Here is a 24,132-nt window from a genome sequence, read left to right as displayed (position 1 = left end):
GAATAGCGGCTCCGCAGGAGACTGGGCACATCTAAAGAAAGCTTTAGGACTATCTGGTGTGCACTGGCTCCTCCCCCTATGACCCTCCTCCAAGCCTCAGTTAGGATACTGTGCCCGGACGAGCGTACACAATAAGGAAGGATTTTGAATCCCGGGTAAGACTCATACCAGCCACACCAATCACACCGTATAACCTGTGATCTGAACCCAGTTAACAGCATGATAACAGAGGAGCCTCTGAAAGATGGCTCACAACAATAATAACCCGATTTTTGTAACAATAACTATGTACAAGTATTGCAGACAATCCGCACTTGGGATGGGCGCCCAGCATCCACTATGGACTATGAGAAATAGAATTATCGGTAAGTAAATTCTTATTTTCTCTAACGTCCTAAGTGGATGCTGGGGACTCCGTAAGGACCATGGGGATTATACCAAAGCTCCCAAACGGGCGGGAGAGTGCGGATGACTCTGCAGCACCAAATGAGAGAACTCCAGGTCCTCCTCAGCCAGGATATCAATTTTGTAGAATTTTACAAACGTATTTGCTCCTGACCAAGTAGCTGCTCGGCAAAGTTGTAAAGCCGAGACCCCTCGGGCAGCCGCCCAAGATGAGCCCACCTTCCTTGTGGAGTGGGCATTTACAGATTTTTGGCTGTGGCAGGCCTGCCACAGAATGTGCAAGCTGAATTGTACTACAAATCCAACGAGCAATAGTCTGCTTAGAAGCAGGAGCACCCAGCTTGTTGGGTGCATACAGGATAAACAGCGAGTCAGATTTCCTGACTCCAGCCGTCCTGGAAACATATATTTTCAGGGCACTGACAACGTCTAGCAACTTGGAGGCCTCCAAGTCCCTAGTAGCCGCAGGCACCACCAATAGGTTGGTTCAGGTGAAACGCTGAAACCACCTTGGGGAGAAACTGAGGACGAGTCCTCAATTCCGCCCTGTCCGAATGGAAAATCAGATAAGGGCTTTTTCAGGATAAAGCCGCCAATTCTGACACGCGCCTGGCCCAGGCCAGGGCCAACAGCATGACCACTTTTCATGTGAGATATTTTAACTCCACAGATTTAAGTGGTTCAAACCAATGTGACTTTTGGAACCCAAAACTACATTGAGATCCCACAGTGCCACTGGAGGCACAAAAGGAGGCTGTATATGCAGTACCCCTTTTACAAACGTCTGAACTTCAGGGACTGAAGCTAGTTCTTTTTGGAAGAAAATTGACAGGGCCGAAATTTGAACCTTAATGGACACCAATTTCAGGCCCATAGACACTCCTGTTTGCAGGAAATGTAGGAATCGACCCAGTTGAATTTCCTCCGTCGGGCCTTACTGGCCTCGCACCACGCAACATATTTTCGCCAATTGCGGTGATAATGTTTTTGCGGTTACATCCTTCCTGGCTTTGATCAGGATAGGGATGACTTCATCCGGAATGCCTTTTTTTCTTCAGGATCCGGCGTTCAACCGCCATGCCGTCAAACGCAGCCGCGGTAAGTCTTGGAACAGACAGGGTCCTTGCTGGAGCAGGTCCCTTCTTAGAGGTAGAGGTCACGGATCCTCCGTGAGCATCTCTTGAAGTTCCGGTTACCAAGTCCTTCTTGGCCAATCCGGAACCACGAATATAGAGCTTACTCCTCTCCATCTTATCAATCTCAGTACCTTGGGTATGAGAGGCAGAGGAGGGAACACATACCCTGACTGGTACACCCACGGTGTTACCAGAGCGTCTACAGCTTATTGCCTGAGGGTCCCTGGACCTGGCGCAATACCTGTCGAGTTTTTAATCACGTGGAAGACTTCTGGGTTAAGTCCCCACTCTCCCGGGTGGAGGTCGTGCTGAGGAAGTCTGCTTCCCAGTTGTCCACTCCCGGAATGAATACTGCTGACAGTGCCATCACATGATTTTCCGCCCAGCGAAGAATCCTTGCAGCTTCTGCCATTGCCCTCCTGCTTCTTGTGCCACCCTGTCTGTTTACGTGGGTGACTGCCATGATGTTGTCCAACTGGATCAACACCGGCTGACCTTGAAGCAGAGGTCTTGCTAAGCTTAGAGCATTGTAAATGTCCCATAGCTTCAGGATATTTATGTGAAGTGATGTCTCCAGGCTTGACCCTAAGCCCTGGATATTCCTTCCCTGTGTGACTGCTCCCCAGCCTCGCAGGCTGGCATCCGTGGTCACCAGGACCCAGTCCTGAATGCCTAATCTGCGGCCACCTAGAAGATGAGCACTCTGCAACCACCACAGGAGGGACACCCTTGTCCTTGGTGACAGGGTTATCCACTGATGCATCTGAAGATGCGACCCGGACCATTTGTCCAGCAGGTCCCACTGGAAAGTTCTTGCGTGGAATCTGTCGAATGGGATTGCTTCGTAGGAAGCCACCATTTTACCCAGAACCCTTGTGCATTGATGCACTGAGACTTGGCTCGGTTTTAGGAGGTTCCTGACTAGCTCGGATAACTCCCTGGCTTTCTCCTCCGGGAGAAACACCTTTTTCTGGACTGTGTCCAGGATCATCCCTAGGAACAGAAGACACGTCGTCGGAACCAGGTGCGATTTTGGAATATTGAGAATCCAATCGTGCTGCCGCAACACTACCTGTGATAGTGCTACACCGACCTCCAACTGTTCCCTGGATCTTACCCTTATCAGGTAATTGTCCAAGTAAGGGATAACTAAAATTCACTTCCTTCGAAGGAATATCATCATTTCGGCCATTACCTTGGTAAAGACCCGGGGTGCCGTGGACCATCCATACGGCAGCGTCTGAACTGATAGTGACAGTTCTGTACCATAAACCTGAGGTACCCTTGGTGAGAAGGGTAAATTTTGACATGAAGGTAAGCATCCTTGATGTCCCGAGACATCATGTAGTCCCCTTCTTCCAGGTTCGCAATCACTGCTCTGAGTGACTCAATCTTGAATTTGAACCTCTGTATGTAAGTGTTCAAAGATTTTAGATTTAGAATCGGTCTCACCGAGCCGTCCGGCTTCGGTACCACAACAGTGTGGAATAATACCCCGTTCCCTGTTGCAGGAGGGGTATCTTGATTATCACCTGCTGGGAATACAGCTTGTGAATGGCTTCCAAAACTGTCTCCCTGTCAGAAGGAGACATCGGTAAAGCCGACTTTAGGAAACGGAGAGGGGGAGACGTCTCGAATTCTAATTTGTACCCCTGAGATATCACCTGAAGGATCCAGGGGTCTACTTGCGAGTGAGCCCACTGCGCGCTGAAATTCATTGAGACGGGCCCCCCACCGTGCCTGATTCTGCTTGTAAAGCCCCAGCGTATACTGAGGGCTTGGCAGAGGCGGGAGAGGGTTTCTGTTCCTGGGAACTGGCTGATTTCTGCAGCCTTTTTCCTCTCCCTCTGTCACGGGGCGGAAATGAGGAACCTTTTGCCCGCTTGTCCACGAAAAGACTGCGCCTGATAATACGGCGTCTTCTCATGTTGAGAGGCGACCTGGGGTACAAACGTGGAATTCCCAGCTGTTGCCGTGGCCACCAGGTCTGAAAGACCGACCCCAAATAACTCTTCCCTTAATAAAGCAATACTTCCAAATGCCGTTTGGAATACGCATCACCTGACCACTGACGTGTCCATAACCCTCTACTGGTAGAAATGGACAACGCGCTTAGACTTGATGCCAGTCGGCAAATATTCCGCTGTGCATCACGCATATATAGAAATGCATCGTTTAAATGCTCTATAGGCAAAAATATACTGTCCCTATCTAGGGTATCAATATTTTCAGTCAGGGAATCCGACCACGCCAACCAAGCACTGCACATCCAGGCTGAGGCGATTGCTGGTCGCAGTATAACACCAGTATGTGTGTAAATACCTTTTAGGATACCCTCCTGCTTTCTATCAGCAGGATCCTTAAGGGCGGCCATCTCAGGCGAAGATAGAGCCCTTACAAGCGTGTGAGCGCTTTATCCACCCTAGGGGGTGTTTCCCAACGCACCCTAACCTCTGGCGGGAAAGGATATAATGCCAATAAAATTTTTCTTGTTATCGGGGGAAACCCACGCCTCATCACACACCTCATTTAATTTCTCAGATTCAGGAAAACTACAGGTAGTTTTTCCTCACCGAACATAATACCCCTTTTTTTGGTGGTACTCGTATTATCAGAAATGTGTAAAACATTTTTCATTGCCTCAATCATGTAACGTGTGGCCCTACTGGAAGTCACATTCGTCTCTTCACCGTCGACACTGGAGTCAGTATCCGTGTCGGCGTCTATATCTGCCATCTGAGGTAACGGACGCTTTAGAGCCCCTGACGGACTATGAGACGTCTGGACAGGCACAAGCTGAGTAGCCGGCTGTCTCATGTCAACCACTGTCTTTTATACAGAGCTGACACTGTCACGTAATTCCTTCCAACAGTTCATCCACTCAGGTGTCGACCCCCTAGGGGGTGACATCACTATTACAGGCAATCTGCTCCGTCTCCACATCATTTTTCTCCTCATACATGTCGACACAAAAGTACCGACATACAGCACACACACAGGGAATGCTCTGATAGAGGACAGGACCCCACTAGCCCTTTGGGGAGACAGAGGGAGAGTTTGCCAGCACACACCAGAGCGCTATATATATATAGGGATAACCTTATATAAGTGTTTTTCCCCTTATAGCTGCTGTATAGTTAATACTGCGCCTAATTTGTGCCCCCCTCTCTTTTTTTAACCCTTTCTGTAGTGTAGTGACTGCAGGGGAGAGCCAGGGAGCTTCCCTCCAACGGAGCTGTGAGGGAAAATGGCGCCAGTGTGCTGAGGAGATAGGCTCCGCCCCCTTATCGGCGGCCTTATCACCCGTTTTTCTATGTATTCTGGCAGGGGTTAAATGCATCCATATAGCCCAGGAGCTATATGTGATGCATTTTTTGCCATCCAAGGTGTTTTTATTGCGTCTCAGGGCGCCCCCCCCCAGCGCCCTGCACCCTCAGTGACCGAAGTGTGAAGTGTGCTGAGAGCAATGGCGCACAGCTGCAGTGCTGTGCGCTACCTTGTTGAAGACAGGACGTCTTCTGCCGCCGATTTTCCGGACCTCTTCTGCCTTCTGGCTCTATAAGGGGGCCGGCGGCGCGGCTCTGGGACCCATCCAAGCTGGGCCTGTGATCGTCCCTCTGGAGCTAATGTCCAGTAGCCTAAGAAGCCCAATCCACTCTGCACGCAGGTGAGTTCGCTTCTTCTCCCCTTAGTCCCTCGATGCAGTGAGCCTGTTGCCAGCAGGTCTCACTGAAAATAAAAAACCTAAACTAAAACTTTCACTAAGAAGCTCAGGAGAGCCCCTAGTGTGCACCCTTCTCGTTCGGGCACAGAGATCTAACTGAGGCTTGGAGGAGGGTCATAGGGGGAGGAGCCAGTGCACACCAGATAGTCCTAAAGCTTTCTTTAGATGTGCCCAGTCTCCTGCGGAGCCGCTATTCCCCATGGTCCTTACGGAGTCCCCAGCATCCACTTAGGACGTTAGAGAAATAACTATAACTGACAAAAGCTGTAACTTAGGCAAACGTGCTTTTGAAATTAGGACCTATATATTTTTGGGGGTGAATCTGAGTCAGACGCAGCTGTGAAAAACGGACACATCTCCCAGTTTCAAGCCAGCTGCACACGTGTCTGAATCGAATAGCGTGGTATGTTCATTTGCCACATAATGTGTCTGAGTTACAAGTAGGTGCATGCGTGGTGTATCGTGTGTCAATGGAGACTGGTGTTAAGTACGTGTTTCTGGGTGGAATAACATTCAGGTAATGACAGGCTCCAAAAAGGAATGGTCTCATTAGATTAGCGGACCTACATTTGAACAAAACCCTATGGGGTCTATTTACTAAGCCTTGGATGGAGATAAAGTCCAAGCCAATCGCTCCTAACTGCCATGTCACAGGCTGGGTTTGAAAAATGTCAGTTAAGAGCTGATTGGCTGGTACTTTATCTCCATCCAAGTCTTAGTAAATAGACCTCTAAGTTCACTGAAAATGTTAAAACCATATTTAACTGAACACTGAAGAGTTTCTACATGACAAGCGCTATCGGCAAGTTTCTCTGATTTAATGATCCAGTTAGGAAGCAATACAAATAGGGATCAGACTGTTTCTAAAAGAGAAAAGCCTTCAAATATAAAATGCATGGTCTGCCTTGCATCCAGCGGAAGGATCCCATCAGATCTAAGGCTGCCACCTGCACTGCATTTAGCAGGATTTGCCCCATGAGATGACAGGCAGGTACAGTCTACCATTGCGGACACAATGTAAAAGCTACACTGAAGTCTAATAAGAAATAACAACAAAAGGTTCCACTATCTGTAGAGATTTATTGACTTGATGTGTCTGTGGCAATTATTACTTTATCTATAGGGCATCAACAAAGCTAACTAAACTCTGATATGCGAGTCAGCTTGATCAGTCATTCTGCACCATACATCAATGTGCACCAGCCCGAATATAAAATATACAGTGAGTACCATGAATATCTCTCTACAGAAGGTAGTAGAATATCAGTTATTCATGTGAATAGTAGAGGCCGCACAGTACAATACAGTCTGCGCTGTCCTATTTGTTCAATACTTGTAAGAGATATAGTTTACTTGAGCCATCCCAAAATCGACTACATATTTTATACTGTTAAGTACTAATGAAGCAAATCAGATTTCTAAAAGACGTCAGTAAGCTAGTCTAGACAAGCTCAAAGCTTGAAGCGGCAAAATGCCCACTGATAGCAGAGTCAAAAAAGGTGGGGCCCATGAATCAGATTTTAGGTTTCAGCACCAAAATTAAAACATAAGCCTGCTTTTCTTGAGTTTATCCCATTTACTTCCAGATGAGATTAACTGATTATTTCTACAAGACACAAAATACTGAAACTGTAACCCATTGTATGCAAAGTACAATCTCTTAACATAAATGAAAATATAGCTGTAGATGTTATGCTAAAATGTTGGGAATTAATAAATTATATTGGCACTGCATTTGACTTCTGTTTGCATTTTCCATAGGGGTAAAAAGAATGGAGTGACATAAAGAGATAATTGATCTTTAAGGGGATATACAGTACATTACCTATACTTATAAGCATTACAGCAACACATAATGACACCGGGGGAGATGTACTAAGCAGTGACAAACGTGGAGAAGTGAGCCAGTGGAGAAGTTGCCCCATGGCAACCAGCCAGCTGCTCTGTATACTTTCATAGTATGCAAATTATAAATATTACATCTTTGCTGATTGGTTGCCATGGACAACTTCTCCACTTGCTCACTTCTCCACTTTTATCACTGCTTAGTACATCTCCCCCCAAGAGAGGTGATCAGGACCATGAAGACACCACTGAGTGGGGTTTTGCTTGAGTTTTTTTTTTTTTTTTTTGCTTGATTCTGAGCTACGGTTGACTAGCAAAAATAAATGTGTTTAATAACTTTGTGTATCACCCTGCAGCCCCAGGTAAGCTAAGTACCAGACTGCAAGGCTTTACTAGTAAGGCCCAGCAATAAGCACGGATGCAATGCATTAAAATGTATTAATGTATGATTAAAAGCATAAAGGAAATGTACATGTGGTAAGGGGAATGTATAAAGGGAGCAAAGCAGAAAAAAACCAAGTAACTTTGTACCTGGACAACCATGTTCAATGTCCCCAAGCTCAAATTATGCCTGCTATAAAGCACTATGCTGCTCCATAGCAAGTGGTCATCACCAACCACGAGGTGTTGCAGCAGTGTGACCACACATAGGGGGTGATTCAGACCTGACCGCACGAAAGCATATTTTGCAGTGCTGCGATCAGGTAGTTGCCGCCTACAGGGGGTGGGGGTAGTTGATGTGTAGAGATGAGAACGCTTGTGCAGAGAGCTGCACAGTCTCTGCACATCTCAGGACTTACTCAGCCGCTGCGATGATCCAGCCAGGAGCTGACATCAGAAATCCTCCGTCCAAACGGCTGGGCACGCCTGCGTTTTTCCGGACACTCCCTAGAAATGGTCAGTTGACACCAACTAATGGCCTCTTTCTGTCAATCTTCTTGCGATTGCCAGTGCGATCGCATTCTTCGTAAAATCCGTGACTGTCGAGCGATGCCCGTCGCCGGCAGGCCTGCGCATTACAGTGCATATGCATGCGCAGTTTAAACCCGAACGCACCGCTGCAAAAAAACTAGCGTGCGATCGGGTCTGAATGACCCCCATAGCCAGAAGTAGAAGCTTACACTCCTGGTGGTGGCAGAGAGTTACACTCCTACAATGCAGTGGATGGAGTCAGTAACAGGAGGTGAGAGGGAATCCCTATACCCCAGGATTGGAGTAGTAAGCACACTTGGATTGCTCAGGGAGCGTGCACGTGACCTACCTGCATCCTGGTTTGTCACAGCGCTGCTATAACTAAAGATTTTTAAAAATATAATGCACAGAATTTCTATATTTTTCAAATATTAGACTGTATAGTTCACACATGCTTTCTTACTGTTTTTCAAAGCTATGGTATCCCAATTTCTCTATCGTCCTAAGTGGATGCTGGGGTTCCTGAAAGGACCATGGGGAATAGCGGCTCCGCAGGAGACAGGGCACAAAAGTAAAGCTTTTACAGGTCAGGTGGTGTGTACTGGCTCCTCCCCCTATGACCCTCCTCCAGACTCCAGTTAGATTTTTGTGCCCGGCCGAGAAGGGTGCAATTCTAGGTGGCTCTCATAAAGAGCTGCTTAGAGAGTTTAGCTTAGGTTTTTTATTTTACAGTGATTCCTGCTGGCAACAGGATCACTGCAACGAGGGACAGAGGGGAGAAGAAGTGAACTCACCTGCGTGCAGGATGGATTGGCTTCTTGGCTACTGGACATGAAGCTCCAGAGGGACGATCACAGGTACAGCCTGGATGGTCACCGGAGCCACGCCGCCGGCCCCCTCACAGATGCTGAAGCAAGAAGAGGTCCAGAATCGGCGGCTGAAGACTCCTGCAGTCTTCTTAAGGTAGCGCACAGCACTGCAGCTGTGCGCCATTTTCCTCTCAGCACACTTCACACGGCAGTCACTGAGGGTGCAGGGCGCTGGGGGGGGGGCGCCCTGGGAGGCAAATGAAAACCTTTAAAAAGGCTAAAAATACCTCACATATAGCCCCAGAGGCTATATGGAGATATTTACCCCTGCCTAAATGTACTAAATAGCGGGAGACGAGCCCGCCGAAAAAGGGGCGGGGCCTATCTCCTCAGCACACGGCGCCATTTTCTGTCACAGCTCCGCTGGTCAGGAAGGCTCCCAGGTCTCTCCCCTGCACTGCACTACAGAAACAGGGTATAACAGAGAGGGGGGGCAAAATAAATGGCAATATATTAATATAAAAGCAGCTATAAGGGAGCACTTAATCATAAGGCTATCCCTGTCATATATAGCGCTTTTTGGTGTGTGCTGGCAGACTCTCCCTCTGTCTCCCCAAAGGGCTAGTGGGTCCTGTCTTCGTATAGAGCATTCCCTGTGTGTCTGCTGTGTGTCGGTACGTGTGTGTCGACATGTATGAGGACGTTATTGGTGTGGAGGCGGAGCAATTGCCAAATATGAGGATGTCACCTCCTAGGGGGTCGACACCAGAATGGTTGCCTTTATTTGTGGAATTACGGGATAGCGTCAACTCGCTTAAGCAGTCGTTTGCCGACATGAGGCGGCCGGACACTCAATTAGTGCCTGTCCAGGCGCCTCAAACACCGTCAGGGGCTGTAAAACGCCCCTTGCCTCAGTCGGTCGACACAGACCCAGACACAGGCACTGATTCCGGTGGTGAAGGTGACGAATCAACCGTATTTTCCAGTAGGGCCACACGTTATATGATTTTGGCAATAAAGGAGATGTTACATTTAGCTGATACTACAGGTACCACTAAACAGGGTATTATGTGGGGTGTGAAAAAACTACCAGTAGTTTTTACCGAATCAGAAGAATTAAATGACGTGTGTGATGAAGCGTGGGGTGCCCCGATAAAAAACTGCTAATTTCAAAGAAGTTATTGGCTTTATACCCTTTCCCGCCAGAGGTTAGGGAGCGCTGGGAAACACCTCCTAGGGTGGACAAAGCGCTAACACGCTTATCAAAACAAGTGGCGTTACCCTCTCCTGAGACGGCCGCACTTAAAGATCCATCAGATAGGAGGATGGAAAATATCCAAAAAGGTATATACACACATGCAGGTGTTATACTACGACCAGCTATTGCGACTGCCTGGATGTGCAGTGCTGGGGTAGTTTGGTCAGAGTCCCTGATCGAAAATATTGATACCCTGGACAGGGACAATATTTTACTGTCGTTAGAACAAATAAAGGATGCATTTCTTTATATGCGTGATGCACAGAGAGATATCTGCACACTGGCATCACGGGTAAGTGCTATGTCCATTTCGGCCAGAAGAGCTTTATGGACACGACAGTGGACAGGCGATGCGTAGAGGAGTTATTTGGGGTCGGTCTATCGGATTGGTGGCCACGGCTACGGCCGGGAAATCCACCTTTCTACCTCAAGTCACTCCCCAACAGAAAAAGGCACCGACCTTTCAACCGCAGCCCTTTCGTTCCTTTAAAAATAAGAGAGCAAAGGGCTATTCATATCTGCCACGAGGCAGAGGACGAGGGAAGAGACAGCAACAGGCAGCTCCTTCCCAGGAACAGAAGCCCTCCCCGGCTTCTACAAAAGCCTCAGCATGACGCTGGGGCTTCGCAAGCGGACTCGGGGGCGGTAGGCGGTCGTCTCAAGAATTACAGCGCGCAGTGGGCTCACTCGCAGGTAAATCCCTGGATCCTGCAGATAATATCTCAGGGGTACAGGTTGAAATTAGAGACAGAGCCACCTCGCCGTTTCCTGAAGTCTGCTTTACCAACGTCCCCCTCAGAAAGGGAGACGGTTTTGGAAGCCATTCACAAGCTGTATTCTCAGCAGGTGATAGTCAAGGTACCTCTTCTACAACAAGGGAAGGGGTATTATTCCACTCTTTTTGTGGTACCGAAGCCGGATGGCTCGGTAAGGCCTATTCTAAATCTGAAGTCCTTGAACCTGTACATAAAGAAGTTCAAGTTCAAGATGGAGTCACTCAGAGCAGTGATAGCGAACCTGGAAGAAGGGGACTTTATGGTATCCTTGGACATCAAGGATGCGTATCTCCACGTTCCAATTACCCCTCACACCAGGGGTACCTCAGGTTCGTTGTACAAAACTGTCACTATCAGTTTCAGACGCTGCCGTTTGGTTTGTCCACGGCACCTCGGGTCTTTACAAAGGTAATGGCCGAGATAATATTTCTTCTTCGAAGAAAAGGCGTATTAATTATCCCATACTTGGACGATCTCCTAATAAGGGCAAGGTCCAGAGAACAGCTAGAGATGGGTTTAGCACTATCTCAAGAGGTGCTAAAGCAGCACGGATGGATTCTGAATATTCCAAAATCCCAATTAATGCCGACAACTCGTCTGCTGTTCCTGGGGATGATTCTGGACACAGTTCAGAAAAAGGTTTTTCTTCCCGAAGAAAAAGCCAAGGAGTTATCTGACCTGGTCAGGAACCTCCTAAAACCAGGAAAGGTGTCTGTACATCAATGCACAAGAGTCCTGGGAAAAAATGGTAGCTTCTTACGAAGCAATCCCTTTCGGCAGATTCCATGCAAAGGGATCTGTTGGACAAATGGTCAGGGTCGCATCTTCAGATGCACCTGCGGATAACCCTGTCGCCGAGGACAAGGGTATCCCTTCTGTGGTGGTTGCAGGAGGCTCATCTATTGGAGGGCCGCAGATTCGGCATGCAGGATTGGATCCTGGTGACCACGGATGCCAGCCTGAGAGGCTGGGGAGCAGTCACACAGGGAAGAAATTTCCAGGGAGTGTGGTCGAGCCTGAAAAAGTCTCTTCACATAAGCATTCTGGAACTAAGAGCAATCTACAATGCTCTAAGCCAGGCGGAACCTCTGCTTCAAGGAAGACCGGTGTTGATCCAGTCGGACAACATCACGGCAGTCGCCCATGTAAACAGACAGGGCGGCACAAGAAGCAGGAGGGCAATGGCAGAAGCTGCCAGGATCCTTCGCTGGGCGGAGAATCACGTGATAGCACTGTCAGCAGTATTCATCCCGGGCGTGGACAACTGGGAAGCAGACTTCCTCAGCAGACACGACCTTCACCCGGGAGAGTGGGGACTTCATCCAGAAGTTTTCCACATGCTATTAAACCGTTGGGTAAAACCAATGGTGGACAGGATGGCGTCTCGCCTCAACAATACACTGGACAGGTATTGCGCCAGGTCAAGAGATCCGCAGGCAATAGCTGTGGACGCGCTGGTAACACCTTGGGTGTACCAGTCGGTATATGTGTTTCCTCCTCTGCCTCTCATACCAAAGGTATTGAGGATTATACGGCAAAGAGGAGTAAGACTAGTGGCTCCGGATTGGCCAAGAAGGACTTGGTACCCGGAACTTCAAGAGATGGTCACGGACGATCCGTGGCCTCTACTTCTGAGAAGGGACCTGCTTCAGCAGGGTCCTTGTCTTTTTCAAGACTTACCGCGGCTGCGTTTGACGGCATGGCGTTTGAATGCCAGATCCTAAAAGGAAAAGGCATTCCAGAAGAAGTCATTCCTACCTTGATAAAGGCAAGGAAGGAAGTCACCGCGAAGCATTATCGCCGTATTTGGCGAAAATATGTTGCGTGGTGCGAGCAGCGGAGTGCTCCGATGGAGGAATTTCAACTGGGTCGTTTTCCTACATTTCCTGCAATCAGGATTGTCTATGGGTCTCAAATTGGGATCTATTAAGGTTCAAATTTCGGCCCTATCAATATTCTTCCAAAAAGAATTGGCCTCAGTCCCTGAGGTCCAGATTTTTATCAAAGGAGTACTGCATATACAGCCTCCTGTGGTGCCTAAGGTGGCACCGTGGGATCTAAATGTAGTTTTAGATTTCCTCAAATCCAATTGGTTTGAACCACTAAAGAATGTGGATTTGAAATATCTCACATGGAAAGTGACTATGTTACTGGCCCTGGCTTCGGCCGGGAGAGTATCTGAACTGGCGGCTTTGTTTTATAAAAGCCCTTATTTAATTTTCCATTCGACATAGGGCAGAGCTGCGGACGCGTCCGCATTTTCTCCCTAAGGTGGTATCAGCGTTTCACCTGAACCAGCCTATTGTAGTGCCTGCGGCTACAGACGACTTGAAGGACTCCAAGTTGTTGGACGTTGTCAGAGCCTTAAAAATATACATTTAAAGGACGGCTGGAGTCAGAAAATCTGACTCGCTGTTTATACTGTATGCACCCAACAAGTTGGGTGCACCTGCTTCTAAGCAGTCGATTGCTCGTTGGATTTGTAACAAAATTCAACTTGTACATTCTGTGGCAGGCCTGCCACAGCCTAAATCTGTTAAGGCCCATTCCGCAAGGAAGGTGGGCTCATCTTGGGCGGCTGCCCGAGGGGTCTCGGCATTACAACTCTGCCGAGCAGCTACGTGGTCAGGGGAGAACACGTTTGTAAATTTTTACAAATTTGATACCCTGGCAAAGGAGGACCTGGAGTTCTCTCATTCGGTGCTGCAGAGTCATCCGCACTCTCCCGCCCGTTTGGGAGCTTTGGTATAATCCCCATGGTCCTTTCAGGAACCCCAGCATCCACTTAGGACGATAGAGAAAATAAGAATTTACTTACCGATAATTCTATTTCTCGGAGTCCGTAGTGGATGCTGGGCGCCCATCCCAAGTGCGGATTATCTGCAATACTTGTACATAGTTATTGTTAACTAATTCGGGTTATTGTTTAGGAAGCCATCTTTCAGAGGCTCCTCTGTTATCATACTGTTAACTGGGTTTAGATCACAAGTTGTACGGTGTGATTGGTGTGGCTGGTATGAGTCTTACCCGGGATTCAAAATCCTCCCTTATTGTGTACGCTCGTCCGGGCACAGTACCTAACTGGAGTCTGGAGGAGGGTCATAGGGGGAGGAGCCAGTACACACCACCTGACCTGTAAAAGCTTTACTTTTGTGCCCTGTCTCCTGCGGAGCCGCTATTCCCCATGGTCCTTTCAGGAACCCCAGCATCCACTACGGACTCCGAGAAATAGAATTATCGGTAAGTAAATTCTTATTTTTTTATTTATTTTTTTCATTTTGAAGGCTAACCTAGCATATGTGGACTATGGGGATTATTCTGGTTTGCTAGCAAACCAAAAAAGTTAGCAATTGGGCAAAACCATGTTGCAATACAGGTGGGGCAAATGTAACATGTACAGAGAGTTACATTTGGGTGGGTTATATTGTTTCTGTGCATAGTATATACTGGCTGCTTAATTTCTACACTGCAATTTAGATTTCAGTTTAAACACACCCCATCCAAATCTAGTCTCTCTGCACATATTACATCTGCCCCACCTGCAGTGCACATGGTTTTGCCCAATTGCTAACTTTTTTGGTTTGCTAACACCTCTGAATAAGGCCCTATTGTATCAATAATTACTACTGCCAAGATACCACTGACAAGTGGTAAGTCATAAATAATTGACAAATAGCAAAAATCAATTGTTTAAATCACTAGTAGTATATATTTACTAGAGTGGTGCCAGATCTCACACTAAGGTCTTGTGAGTGTATCATATTTTCACACTGCGGTCACTACTGTACTATACTTAACATACTGTAGTACCTTCAATTGTACAAAATTCTCACAAATATTTGAGAAAAACAGCATCATGTTAGTGAGGGGAAAAAAAAGACTCCTCAACATTGCTCTCCTTTACAATGCGGGTAAAAGTGGAAAATCATTTTGTCACACTGTACATTGTTGTTTGTCATGTATGTCATGTATGTCATAGATCATTGCATTATATATTGTGACAAAGAGACTTGTCACACCTCCATAAAGAGGGATAGGTGAAAACACAAGGCGTCTGCAGAAACAGGCTGCACACAGGGTGAAATCCCCTCTGGGTTTCTCTTGGAGCACACAGGTGCAACACATGGATTTAATGGGTGTGGATCATCAAATCGACAGTGTCTAGGTCGACAATGTTTAGGTCGACAGGGTTGGAAGGTCGACAGGGTTTCTAGGTCGACATGTGCTAGGTCGACAGGTCAAAATGTCGACATGAGGTTGTTGTTTTTTGTGTCGTCTTCTACGTAGTGTGACCGGGAACCCCAATTAGTGCACTGTGTTCCCTCGCATGGCAAGGTGCCTCGCTTCACTCGGCACAGATTACCGTTCCAATCGTAGTCCACGTGGATTGTTAAGTATGAAAAAGTTCAAAAAAATTTTTTTTTAAAAAAAATTCATGTTGACCTTTTGACCTGTCGACCTAGCACATGTCGACCTATAAACCCTGTCGACTTTCCATCCCTGTCGACCTAGTGACTGTCGACCTATAGTGGTCGACCTAAACATTGTCGACCTAGACAGTATTGATCTTCAGACCGGATCCCGGATTTAACTGATTTGCTTGCTGTGGTTAGTTTGTAGTGCTCGGGTGGAGGCTAAAACACTGTGTGATGCCGGCTAGTTAGCTGGTGACTAGGCAGCTTAATTGTGTCTAGTTAGATCAAGGGTCGCCTGCTGTCATCCTGGCAAAAGTCTGCTGTGCAATTTGTGACGTGAACAAAGCACAGTCGCTTGTGCTGTCATCTGCTGGGTGGCAGTATCACAATATGTATGACATGATTTTTCAATATTTGACAGCATTGTTAGTCTTATATACAGACAGTGGTGTTAAACAGTATGACCACTTTTTGCAACTTTTTCACTAGCATTCTACTTTTGCACTAACATGATACTTTTTGGCCATTAGTATGCTACTTTTTTGCTAATTTTGTGCAATTTTCTGCAGCTGAATGTGCAATTTGCTTGCATATTTCATATAGACAAAAAGGCACGTTTTGAGAGAACATTACAAAACGCCATATAACACTGTATTCAGTACTGTGGCCTGATTTTAGCAAAGCTTAGTAAGGACAAAGGCCCTCATTCCGAGTTTATCGCTTGCTAGCTGTTTTTAGCAGCCGTGCAAACGCATAGTCGCCGCCCTTGGGGGAGTGTATTTTCGCTTTGCAAGTGTGCGAACGCCTGTGCAGCCGAGCTCTGCAAAAACGTTTTGTGCAGTTTCAGAGTAGGTCTGAACTTACTCAGCCCTTGCGATCACTTCAGTCTTTTTGGTGCCGAAATTGATGTCACACACCCGCCCTCCAAATGCCCGGACACGCCTGCGTTTTCCCTACCACTCCCAGAAAACGGTCAGTTGACACCCATAAACGCCCTCTTTCTGTCAATCTCCTTGCGATCGGCTGTGCGTATGGATTCTTCGTTAAATCCATAGCTCAGCAACGATCCGCACTGTACCCATACAACGCACATGCGCATTGCGCGCAGTAGAGACCTGATCGCAGCGCAGCGAAAATCGGCAGCGTGCGATCAAATCGGAATGACCCCCAGAATCTGAAAAATATGCACAAATTACGCGTGGACAATCACTGATTGTTTTCAAAGTCGCTTCCCACTACTGTGATTTAAACAGATCTGTGTGAACAATGGAATTCTGTCTAGGTAGACTTGTGCACTGTTACTATAGGGAGGGTTTTGGTGTAGCTCTGTACCTTTCAGTCATGATTCATTTGCATTTCATCCTAATTCTGCTGTAATGTGGCTACGTCTTCTCATCTCACTATAACATTCTGAGATAGCCATATAGAGACATATCAGATACAGTATGGGGATAATTCAATTGCTGGCAAAGAGTGCATAGTGCCGTGGCATTTAAATGTCGGCAACCGCAGCCTTTCTAGCACCCTTCACCCGCCCAGCCCCTCGGGGTTGCTAACACTATTGTGCGAGTGCCTGCTGCTGTAAAGTGCGTCTGCTGCTATTCTTATTTGGCTGGGCTAAGGGGGTCATTCCGAGTTGATCGCTAGCTGAAAATGTTCGCTGCGCAGCGATGAAGCAAAAAAAACGGCACTTCTGCGCATGCGCGACGTACTTTCACAACGGCCGATGCAGTTTTACACAAGGTTTCACAAGAAAAAGACAAAAGTTAAAGTGATGGCATGAGGAGGGAATCTATGCCATCACTTTAACTTTTTCCTATTGGGATTAGGTCAATTCTATATATGAAAAGAACTCATCACGCAAAACAATACTACACATTGCATGTCTGTTCTTTTTGTTTCCATATCAAATCATTGGTCATCATCTATACCAACTGAGAACGTCCTTTGAATAATTGAGGAACAACCGAATGAGAACATCTCCAAGGGACGTATATATATCCATTACCCATTTTTCTTATTGGCGCTTATACTGAAAAAATTGTCTTTTTCTTGTGAAAGTTTCTGTTTCTTTTTGGGGTGGGGTGACATCCTGTTAGACACTTTTTACTGGTTAAAGCTGCCTTGCGCACATTTTAAGAACCCAATCCTTTTGTTGTTTGCATAGTTTTACACAAGGACTAGCAAAGCTTTTCAGGCCGCAGAGTGATTGACATGAAGTGGGCGTTTCTGGGTGTCAACTGACCGTTTTCAGGGAGTGTTCGTGAAAACGCAGGCGTGGTTGGGAGAACGCAGGGCGTGGTTGGGAGAACGCAGGGCGTGTTTGTGACGTCAAATCCGGAACTGAACAGTCTGAAGTGATCGCAAGCGCTGAGTAGGTCTGGAGCTACTCTGAAACTGCAGAATTTTTTTTTGTAGTCGCTCTGCGATCCTTTCGTTCACACTTCTGCTAAGCTAAGATACACTCCCAGAGGGCTGCGGCTTATCGTTTGCACGACTGCTAAAAGTAGCTACCGAGCGATCAACTCGGAATGACCCCCTAAACCCTTTGCTGGCAACCGAATTCCCCCTATAACCCTATTAACATCAAAAGTTATTTCTAGTGCTAAGCCCTTCCAATTAAATCAGCATTAATAATTTATTTAATAGTGAGCAATAAAATAAAGCTTTTGCATATGTTGCATGATATAAAGCAAATTTGTGAATAAATCGCTTCATTTTATTTTAGCACTCTGTGGCGGCCAAGTGCAGAGTTGTGGTTTATGCAAAGCATTTCCTGACAGAAAAAAACAGCAGCAGTCTAGTTATGTAAATCATTTGCAGTATACAGGAAGCAAGCTTAGAGAATGGAGCTGCAGAGAGCTGGGTTTGCACAATTATGTACTGAAAACTGGTGTCACAAACAGATGTTAAAAGTGAGATCATATCTACTTCCTATCTGGTATGTCTAGTGTTTCCCTTCATCTTATGTCTGGTTCTCAACCTGTAGCTTATGTACATCAGGAAAGGGGGTGGGGTGTTCGATGCAGAGAACTGACTATTTTGAATCAGATGACCACAATGGGTTCTGTATTCAAATAGGACCGGTATCTCATACTGGATCAAAGGTTAGGTTAAGGCTGGTTATACCAACAGGTCCAAGAAGCTCACACTTTGTGGAAGGATGCAGAGGAAAATATGAAGATGAGTGTAGTACTGTATGTTCCATTGTACCATACTAAATTGCAGACCGACATGATGGTTTGGGGAAGTGGGTACATCCAAGAAGCAGCAATGAAAGGTTACTGCAGATATACAATATGTCTGAATAGTTTACAAGTATGTTTGGTCAGTGCGGGATAAATAGTTGGAGTATACATTTAAGGTGATGTGGAATCTGCATATTAACTACTTAACTGGCTCTAACGTATGTGGGCCCTCATTCCGAGTTGTTCGCTCGGTAAAAATCTTCGCATCGCAGCGATTTTCCGCTTAATGCGCATGCGCAATGTTCGCACTTCGACTGCGCCAAGTAAATTTGCTATGCACTTAGTAATTTTACTCACGGCTTTTTCATCGTTCTGGCGATCGTAATGTGATTGACAGGAAATGGGTGTTACTGGGCGGAAACAGGCCGTTTTATGGGTGTGTGGGAAAAAACGCTACCGTTTCCGGAAAAAACGCAGGAGTGGCCGGAGAAACGGAGGAGTGTCTGGGCGAATGCTGGGTGTGTTTGTGACGTCAAACCAGGAACGACAAGCACTGAACTGATCGCAGATGCCGAGTAAGTCTGGAGCTACTCAGAAACTGCTACGAGGTGTGTAATCGCAATATTGCGAATACATCGTTCGCATTTTTAAGATGCTAAGATTCACTCCCAGTAGGCGGCGGCTTAGCATGAGCAAATCTGCTAAAATCCGCTTGCGAGCGAACAACTCGGAATGAGGGCCGTGATACGACCACAGCCAGGAGTACGTTACCTGGCCAGGTCCTATCACATACAACGGTGCTGCCTGGCTGTGTCCCCCCCTCTGTATGGAGGAAATACGTTCTACTTCCTCCTGCTGCAGCGCCCCCCTGGGAGTGACGCAACAGTCTCTGACCGTCAGCATCAGGCCTGAAATTGCGCCACAGAATGCCTGGGGCACATGCACTGGAATTAAAAGTGCAAGGACTGCACAGTTGTTGGTCCCGGAGCCACCAGAGCAGCGACAGACGGACCTCCGGAGTCAATGAGATCATTTGAGACCTGATCCGGTGAGACAGGCTGTCTCATTTGGCTAGAATCAGCCTCTGGAGAGTGAAATTGAGCGTACTCCACCATGTCGAATGCTGACACCATGAGGCCCAGCACCTGCATCGCCGAATGTATCGACACTTGCGGACGAGATAGGAAGCAACGAATCCTGTCCTGAAGTTTCAGGACTTTCTCCTGAGACAGGAACAACCGCTGGTTGTGAGTGTCCAATAGCGCTCCCAGATGCACCATGCTCTGAGCAGGGATCAGAGATGACTTTTTCCAGTTGATGAGCCACCCGTGGGCTTGTAGAAACCGGACCGTCATATCCAAATGACGCAGGAGAAGATCTGGGGAATTTGCCAGGATTAACAAGTCGTCCAGATACGGCAGTATCCTGACCCCTTGACGGCGGAGTACCACCGTCATCACCACCATAACTTTGGTGAAGACTCGCGGAGCCGTTGTTAAACCAAAAGGTAACGCCCGAAACTGGTAATGGATGTGCCAATAGCAAACCTCAGGTATTGTTGATGTGACACTGCTATAGAAATATGCAGGTAGGCATCCTGTATGTCCAGGGAGACCATGTAGTCCCCAGGTTCCAAGGCCAGAACTATAGAGCGAAGGGTTTCCATACGGAACTTGGAAATCTTCACAAACCTGTTCAATGCCTTGAGATTGAGAATGGGCCGGGAGGACCCATTCGGTTTTGGGACTAGAAACAGCGGAGAATAGTACCCCCTGCCCATCTGAACAAGAGGCACCTGTACTACAACTACTGTATCCAGGAGGGTCTGTACCACCGAATGCAGAGTGTTTGCCTTTGTCTGGTCCAACGGGACGTCTGTCTGTCAAAATCGATGAGGGGGTCGGTTTTTGAAGGCTATGGCGTAACCTCGAGTGACGACTTCCCGTACCCAGGCATCTGAGGTGGTCCTCAACCATTCCTGGGTATACCTTAGAAGCCAGCCCCCCACCCTGGGATCCCCCAGGGGGAGGCCCACCCCGTCATGCAGCAGGCTTATCGGTCTTGGCAGCTGGCTGGCGGGCAGCCCAGGCTCTTTTGGGCTTCGGCTTACCAGGTTTGGAAGTGCGGGCCTGCTTATGGTATGCCTGACCTTTTGCTTTACCTGAAGGATGAAAGGGGCGAAAGGACGTACCTTTAGCCTTCGACACAGAAGGAGCGGTATTAGGCAGACATGCAGTTTTGGCAGTAGCCAAGTCAGCCACTATCTTATTTAAGTCCTCCCCAAACAGAATATCTCCCTTGAAAGGGAGTACGTCCAGGGTTTTTCTAGAGTCCAGATCCACAGACCAGGATCTCAGCCACAATATCCGGCGAGCCAGGACTGACGTAGTAGAGGCCTTGGCTGCTAGGATACCGGCATCAGAAGCCGCCTCTTTAATATATCGAGAAGCTGTGACAATATATGACAAGCATTGTCTAGCATGGTCAGAAGAGATTTCAGCTTCTAACTCCAAGGCCCATGCTTCAATAGCCTCTGCAGCCCATGTAGCTGCAATAGTGGGCCTTTGTGCAGCACCCGTGAGGGTGTAAATCGCTTTCAGACAACCGTCCACACGTTTATCCGTAGGCTCTTTTAGAGACATGACGGTAGTGACTGGTAGTGCTGTGGAAACCACCATCCTAGCCACATGTGAGTCCACTGGAGGAGGCGTTTCCAAATTTTTAGACAGCTCTGGCGCGAGGGGATAGCGAGCCAGCATCTTCATTTGAGGCACAAACTTCGTACCCGGGTTTTCCCAGGGTTCCTCGCGTATATCCACTAGGTGGTCAGAGTGAGGTAAAACTTGTTTAACCACCTTCTGACGCTTGAACCTATCTGGTTTCTTAGGAGGGACGGATGGCTCGGGATCATCCGTAATCTGCAGAATTAACTTAATAGCCTCCAAAAGATCAGGAACATCCACATGTGAACTACCCTCCCCATCAGCCGTATCTGAGTCAGAACCTGAGGGGTCAGTATATGTGCCGTCTTCATCAGACGAGGTGTCAGTGACAGCAGTGGATTGTGAGATAAGCGCTCGCTTAGAGGACCTCTTGGACTTAGGCGAGCGTTGGTCAGACTTTTTAGTAGTCAAGGACTGGTTCAACTTTTTTAATTGAGCAGATAAATCATCCGCCCACAGCGGGTTAGCTGCAGGGACCACATACAGTTGTACCGACATTGTGGGTCCCATAGGGGGTGTCAGTTTATGAACTAGCGTATGCAGAAGCGTGGAAAAAGCGGCCCACGGTGGGTCATTATTTGCCCCCGTTGCCACCGTCCCACTGGGGGGCAAGGAGCCCCCAGAACCAGAGCCCAAAGCTGCTATATTTTCCTCATAGTTATCTGCGGCTTCAGCAACACCGGCAGTGTGTTCAGCCCCAGAACCGTTACCCTCAGAAGCGGACATGATATAACTTGCAGTATGAGGTAACACAGTACAATTATCAGCAGCACTATATCTATAAACCCAAACCCCTGCACAGTGTAGTCAGCACTAGCAGAGATAAAGGAGAGACATGGTGACTAAATCACAGAGAAAAATACGTAAGACAGTATATCTTTGTGAAAATCCTATACTAGACAACACCTGACGCACCAAGCCCCCTCAGGTTATGGAATATAGGGATAGCAGGTTGAGTGAAGGACACGAAATGGACACCACTCAGCTATCAAATGCACACACGGAAAGTTACAGTTTGTACAATGCAGAGGTTATTACTGACAATAATACTGCACAGGGTAATTGTACTATAAAACCCTGACTAAATGCACTCTTTCTTAACTATCACTGTCTAAAAAGGCAGGTAGAATACTTAAGTGTCATGTAAAGGTACAGCGCTGACAACCAGGCGGCTTTACATAGGAGGATTTGCCCAAGCAGTCCCAGGAACAGTGAGCTGAGGGATAATGGCGCCGCAGACACTGACAGGGAGTAAGGAAAAGACAGATATGCAGCTCCAGGGCGGGAACACTTGCTAGAAATGGAGCCCTGGGGCTTCAGGTCTAAGCCTTATCCCCTCTGCTGGCAAAACCACCAGGTACTGTGGGCGATATAAGAATTGGTTTAGAGAGAAAACCTGACCTGCGCCCATGCCCTGGTGATCTAGTGGGATCGCCTGTACTGCCACAGTGTCCACCGCCAGCGCGCACGGCCCACCTCCCACTGACCACGCCGGATCGCGATAAAGACCGGGTCCCGCAAACGGGACCCACTTACCACCTCCCGAAGCGCAGCCACGCGATCCTGGAGAGCCCCAGCCGTGTGTGTCTAACGTGAAGAAAACCGGAGCACAAACTGTGCCTCTGCTGCAGCCCTTGTAGTCTTCTTTTTTCCTCATAAAAAGCTTTTTCTAGAGCTGCTGTGAGCAGCTCTTCCTGTTACATGCTTGCACTGCAAGCACCAACTACAAACTGAGTTCCTGTGCACGGAGGCGGGGTGATATAGGAGGCGGCGCTATGCATCTTGGAAAGAAGGTCAAAGATTTTGAGCCTGTTTGTGCTTCGGATCAAGATCCTACTCTACACCCCCTATGTCTATCCTTGTGGAGCCCAGTGTACCCCGCAGCAGAAAATTACAATTTATGACCTTTTTTTGGGGGGGAAGGGGGCGAAGGATGTGTCAGTTAAGTGGCTAAGAACTTGGGAGGTGAAAGAGATAGAGCATCTATCCCTAAAAAAAAACCAGCAGACATTTGGGGCATCTCATCTAGATGTACGAAAAGACCCGTCGGAAGCATCTTGGAAGATGTAATGGAGCCTGGTGGGGGACATAGGGGCTAATTCAGACTGCATCGCTGCATGATTGACAGGCAGAGGCGGTCGCGGGGCGGGAGGGGGCGTGCCAACAGCATTAGAACGCCGTTGGTGGGGCATAGTCTGGACAACGGAGGCGTGTTGGGACCGTTGGGGGGGGGGCGGGCCACGGCGGCTGCGTGACATCACACGCAGCCGCTGCGACCCGGGACGCGGCGAGTAGCGGCCTGACAGCGGGCAGGAGCTGCGCTAGCAGGGAGCTACTCACCTTTGAACAGGGGCTTGGGTCTGACATACTGGGCGGACTAGCAGTGTGCTGGGCATCCCCCCACATGTCAGAGTAAATGATAATAGAGGTGCTAAATTTAGCACATCTACAATCAAATCTGGATGAACCAGCGAAAAAGCAATTTATGTGTTTCATTAAAAGATACAAATGTAACAATCCTCAAATATGTTAGCCCAGTCCTCCAAGTCTAACTATTCTCCAAAGTTAATTCCCATTTTGTCTGGAAGCAATACCTTTCATTAGCAGTGTTTGGGAGAAGGGTATTGTAAAGCGTAGATATGAAGCCTTCAAAGAGAGATGTTTAATCTCAGAGACTGGTCTGCACCAAAGGTATGGCTCCACTGAATGAAAGAAGTATCTATTATGCAGGTACAGTACTGGCGGAGGTCCTGCCTGAAAAACCCACAGAGGTTTCATAATTCCGTATGTTGAGGGAACAGTTGGTACTTTAATTAGTTGCAAAATCAGTTGCAATGATGTTATGAGTGTTATTTGAATAATCCATAATAACTAGACGTTATTACTGTACAATTTGGTAATACAGAATATTCTTCACGTTATACTTTAGTATCTTTCATCG

General features: G+C 47.5%; 1 protein-coding gene across 7 annotated transcripts in view; it reads right to left on the bottom strand.

Annotated features, from left to right (window-relative positions):
* LOC134927671 (cytochrome c oxidase assembly factor 1 homolog) overlaps positions 1 to 24,132 on the bottom strand; it is a 386,285-nt gene that overhangs the window by 109,791 nt on the left and 252,362 nt on the right. The window contains exon 1 of one of the 7 annotated variants that reach the window (XM_063922463.1): positions 22,728 to 22,801. The exons of the other annotated variants lie outside the window; for them this stretch is intronic. The gene's annotated coding sequence lies outside the window, so the exon portion shown is untranslated. Of the gene's footprint in view, positions 1 to 22,727; positions 22,802 to 24,132 lie in introns of those variants that run through there. 7 annotated transcript variants of the gene reach the window in all.

The sequence above is a fragment of the Pseudophryne corroboree genome, chromosome 5, assembly GCF_028390025.1.
Source record: "Pseudophryne corroboree isolate aPseCor3 chromosome 5, aPseCor3.hap2, whole genome shotgun sequence".
Lineage (NCBI taxonomy): Eukaryota > Metazoa > Chordata > Amphibia > Anura > Myobatrachidae > Pseudophryne > Pseudophryne corroboree.
This window is presented reverse-complemented; position numbering and strand designations above follow the sequence as displayed.